Raw genomic sequence first — 6,000 nt, forward strand, 5'->3', positions numbered from 1 at the left:
AATCCAATTCTTCAAAGAGTTAGACAGAACAATTTGCAAATTCATCTGAATAACAAAAAACCCAGGATAGCTAAAACTATCCTCAACAATAAAAAAGGACTTTAGGGGAATCACTATCCCTGAACTCAAAAAAAAAAAAAAAAAAAAAAAGCAGTATTACAGAGAGCAATAGTGATAAAAACTGCATGGTATTGGTACAGAGACAGACAGATAGACCAATGGAACAGAATTGAAGACCCAGAAATGAACCCACACACCTATGGTCACTTGATTTTTGACAAAGGAGCCAAATCCATCCAATGGAAAAAGATAGCATTGTCAGCAAATGGTGCTGGTTCAACTGGAGGTCAACATGTAGAAGAATGCAGATCGATCCATGCTTATCACCCTGTACAAAGCTTAAGTCCAAGTGGATCAAGGACCTCCACATCAAACCAGACACACTCAAACTAATAGAAGAAAAACTAGGGAAGCATCTGGAACACATGGGCACTGGAAAAATTTCCTGAACAAAACACCAATGGCTTATGCTCTAAGATCAAGAATCGACAAATGGGATCTCATAAAATTGCAAAGCTTCTGTAAGGCAAAGGACACTGTGGTTAGGACAAAACGGCAACCAACAGATTGGGAAAAGATCTTTACCAATCCTACAACAGATAGAGGCCTTATATCCAAAATATACAAAGAACTCAAAAAGTTAGACCGCAGGGAGACAAATAACCCTATTAAAAAATGGGGTTCAGAGCTAAACAAAGAATTCACAGCTGAGGAATGCCGAATGGCTGAGAAACACCTAAAGAAATGTTCAACATCTTTAGTCATCAGGGAAATGCAAATCAAAACAACCCTAAGATTTCACCTCACACCAGTGAGAATGGCTAAGATCAAAAACTCAGGTGACAGCAAATGCTGGCGAGGATGCAGAGAAAGAGGAACACTCCTCCATTGTTGGTGGGGTTGCAAACTGGTACAACCATTCTGGAAATCAGTCTGGAGGTTCCTCAGAAAATTGGACATTGAACTGCCTGAGGATCCAGCTATACCACTCTTGGGCATATACCCAAAAGATGCCCCAACATATAAAAAAAGACACGTGCTCCACTATGTTCATCGCAGCCTTTTATAATAGCTCAGATGCCCTTAAACAGAGGAATGGATACAGAAAATGTGGTACATCTACACAATGGAATATTACTCAGCTATCAAAAACAATGACTTTATGAAATTCATAGGCAAATGGTTGGAACTGGAATATATCATCCTGAGTGAGCTAACCCAATCACAGAAAGACATACATGGTATGCACTCATTGATAAGTGGCTATTAGCCCAAATGCTTGAATAACCCTAGATGCCTAGAACAAATGAAACTCAAGACGGATGATCAAAATGTGAATGCTTCACTCCTTCTTTAAAAGGGGAATAAGAATACCCTTGGCAGGGAAGAGAGAGGCAAAGATTAAAACAGAGACTGAAGGGACACCCATTCAGAGCCTGCCCCCAAACCAGCCACCCAATTAGACAAGATGGATGAAGCAAAGAAGAAGATTGAGAGACACAGCCAGAATACAGCAAATACAGAGGCGAATGCCAGACCCTGAATTGAGAATAGGACCCCGTTGAAGGAATCAGAGAAAGAACTGGAAGAGCTTGAAGGGCTCAGAGGACCCCACATGTACAACAATGCCAAGCAACCAGAGCTTCCAGGGACTAAGCCACTACCTAAAGACTATACATGGACCGACCTGGACTCTGACCTCATAGGTAGCAATGAATATCCTAGTAAGAGCACCAGTGGAAGGGGGAAACCCTGGGTCCTGCTAAGACTGAACCCCAGTGAACTAGACTGTTGGGGGAGGCGGCAATGGGGGAGGGTGGGGGGAACACCCATAAGGAAGGGGAGGGGGGGGGATGTTTGCCTGAAACCGGGAAAGGGAATAACACTCAAATGTATATAAGAAATATTCAAGTTAATAAAAAAAAAAAAAGACATGACAACAGATGTTGAAGAATGTGGAGAAAGAGGAGCACTCTTCCAATTTTGGTGGAATTGCAAGCTTGTACAGCCACTCTGGAAATCAATCTGGTGGTTCCTCAGAAAATTGGACATAGGACTGTCCTGGATCTCATAATACCTGAGGACACAATTATATTACTCCTGGGCATACACCCTAAAGATTCTCCAACATTTAAGAAGTATAAATGCTCCACTATGTTCATAGCAGCCCTACTCATAATAACCAGAAACTGGAAAGAATTCCTTCAAGGAAGGAATGGATACAGAAAATGTGGTACATTTACACAATGGGGTACTACTCAGCTATTAAAAACAATGACTTCATGAAATTCTTAGGCAAATTGTTGAAACTAGAAAATTATCATCTCGATTGAGGTAACCCAATTAAAAAAAAAAAAAAAGCAAAACAAAACACATATATGGTATACACTCACTGATAAGTGGATATTAGCCCAACAGCTCAGAATACCCAAGATACTATTCACAGACTATATGAAGCTCAAGAAGAAGGAAGACCTAAATGTGGATGCATCAGTCCTTCTTATAAGGGGAAACAAAAGACTCACTGCAGAAAATACAGGGACAAAGAGTGGAGCAGAGACTAAAGAAAAGGCCGCCCAGAGACTGACCCACCTGGGGTCATCACACATGGAGCCACCAAATCCAGTCACTATTGCTGATACCGTGAGTGCTTGCTGAAAGGCATGAGATACAGATGTCTCCTCAGTGTAGTGGCTCGGCCAGAGCCTTACTGATACAGAGGTGTATGTTCACAGGCAACCACTGGACTGAGAAAGGGATCCCCAGTCAATGAGATAGGAAAAGGACTGAAGGAACTGAATGGGTTTGGAACCTCATAGGATGAACAACAATATCAATCAACCACACCCCCATCCCAGAAATTCCAGGGCCTAAACCATTAACCAGAAAGTATACACTGAGCAACTCATTGCTCCATCTGCATATGTAGTAGAGGATGTCCTTATTGAGCATCATTGTGAGGAGAAGCCCTTGGTCCTGTAAAGGCTGGACACCCAGTGTGGGGGAATGCCAGGACAATGAGGTAGGAGGAAGTTGGTAGGTGGGTAGGGGAGCACTCTCAAAGAAGCAGGGGGAGGGGTATTTGGGTTTCTGGAGGGGAAAGAGTAAAAGGGGATAACATTTGAAATATAAATAAAGAAAATATCCAATAAAAGAAACAAAAATAAATCATGGTATAAATTCAAGAGTTCTTAAGGCTGTGGTTTTGCTTACAGCTTTTGAGATCTTTAAATAAATATCTTCCTTGTTCCTACACAGAAATAAAATTGATTCAGAGAATGCATTAAGTTCCAGGTGTCTATCTGGTTTAAACACAATTCCAGCCTTTAATTAGCTATAACTTCTTTTATGCTATTTCTTGCAATAAAGATTAAAAGAAAAAATAAAAATAGGAAAAGTAAACAGGTGTAAAGACATTAAAAAAATGCCTCCCAACAGAAAGAATCATAAAATGGGAGAAATAAAGAGATTTAGTGTGAGGAGCTGTCCTCACATATGTGAGGAGCTGTCCTCACATACTCCATTACAAGATGGCACCGGCATCCGGCAGAACGCACCTAGTAAAAAGGGCAATATGCAGGCGCCTGGTAACTTCCCTACTCAAAGGGACACGTACGCTTTGGTACGTCATCTGGCATAATTGGCAGCGACCAGTCAGAGAGTGACACGTCCTAGGTGAGGATAGTTTCCTATATAAGGGACGGTTATTCCTCACTCGGCGTCTCCGCATTGTAAGCTTACGCTCTCCCTCTCAAGACGCATTAAAGCTTTTCTGCAGTAGGATCCTGTGTGTGCCGCGTCGTTCCTGCTGGCGAGACGTAGCGCGGGACAATTTAGATTTTGAAGAAAACCTAGAAATGGAATTCAGTTTGTTTAGTTTTATTTATTTATGTTTCATTTTGCTTTGCTTTGCTTGTTTTACCATGAATCCTCTAACACTAATTTTTCTGGATGTCATCTTTCTTTATTTTTTTAACATTCTCACTAAATACATCTTTACTAACTAATATAGCTGCATTGAATTTTTCTCCTCGAATTTAATATTCCTCATCAATATCTAAAATAATTTCAGAAAATATGACTTGTTTGTACATCGATGTTACTAGCAAAGGACAAAATGGAATAAACATTCCAATGTCTCCTCTTTGTCCTTGCCTTATATAATGAACCCAGTGCTACGCTGGAATAGAACTGTCATCATCCTCTTTCACTGTGATAGATGGTCAGTTCTCCCTGCTGTCTAACCAAGAGAATGTGGAGAAATAGAAAAAGCAACACCAGGTAAGCAAACCATTAGACCTGAAATCCCAAAGTCTTGTAGGAGATTGGGAAACACTCACAATGATACATTCCACATTTGCTTCGGACAGTGCCTTCTCTATTCTGGCCTGATCCATGTCTGCCTTAGAATTACATGAGCTACCACTATCCTCAGCCCAAGTGAGCCTGAAAGATTATCTGCCCCAATTTAACCTGACAACTATGATGACAGGTACGACCAATCACCGGGTTCCATTTGGTGTTGGGAACATGGGCAAAGAGAAACAAAAGATCAGGAACAAAACAAGGCATTTGAGAGATGACTGAATGGCTAAGAGCACTTGATGTTCTTCCAAAGTGTCTGAGTACAGTTCCTGGTGGTTCACAACTATTGGTAACTCTAGCACCAAAGGGTATGATGCCTTTCACATGGGACACACATACACACACACACACACACACACACACACACACACACACACACACACACCAAACCTTCAAAAAAAAACCCAGAAAAAATAAAAAATTCTCTGAACAATATTTTTACATATAATGTTGGATGGTGCAAATATTTCCACTTATTTCTGCAAAATCTAACATGAATTTTCAATGTTAGATCATTGTACTACATGGCTACAAGTTTATAACTGCTGATTTTAGTGCTGTTTGCATAGCTGGCTAGGGAATAGAAGAAGTGAGTGATTCCTCAAATAGACTTAATGATCTTGCACTGTAAACAGCTAATAATAATGATGAGTGTTTTGGTAACCATGACTGAATACCTGAAAAATCATAAGAAAATCAGCTTTACTATTCTGATTCACAAGAACAAATAACTCCATGATCCAACACTGAGGAGGCTTAGGAAAGAGGATTGCTTGAAAGCAGGTCAAAGCCAATCTGAATAATATGGAGATCCAGTTTCAAAGACTCTATAAATTTACTCCATAAGAGAGAGGTCAGGCTTGGATTAATACAACTCAGAAGGCAGCACTGTATATAAAGGAATCTTCAAAGAAGGAAATTAGTTTTTGTTGCAAAGAGCTCTTTATAGACTTGCACAGATAACTAATGATTGAGAGCACCAGATGCTTTTCCAGAGGACCAGAGTTCTATTCTCAGCATCCACTTTGAGAAGCTCATTAACTGCAAGCAATTCCAGATCTAGGTGATCTGACAGCCTAGTCTAGCCTCTGTGGTCATTCATACATGTGACACATAGACACAGAAACACATATACATATGCACATACATTAAAAAATGAAAACAAAAATAATTCTTTCCAAATCTCCAACTACTAGTTCTAGGAAAAATAACACTATAGCCAAGAACTTTGGAAGCCTTAGGAAGTGATCAAATTTAAATTATTTGTGACATAATGTACATATCATATGATTTACTCTCTCAGTGAGTCTAAAATAGCTGTGTTATGTTATGTCGTCCTCATCTCTGTCATCCAAATCCTCATCCTGTCTTTTCCAACTGAAATCAGAGTCACCGCACCAAAACTAATGCTTTCCTTTTCCTTTAAGAACCCATACCTATACTGTACTCCATCTCTATGACTTAAATTTCTCTGAGACTCTCATAGAAATGGAATCATGCTATATATGTCCTTTGTGCCTAAATTGTTTTGCCCAGTACCATGATGTTCAGGTTCATCCATGGATCACATAAGAG

Source organism: Rattus rattus, chromosome 4 (genome assembly GCF_011064425.1).
Source record: "Rattus rattus isolate New Zealand chromosome 4, Rrattus_CSIRO_v1, whole genome shotgun sequence".
Lineage (NCBI taxonomy): Eukaryota > Metazoa > Chordata > Mammalia > Rodentia > Muridae > Rattus > Rattus rattus.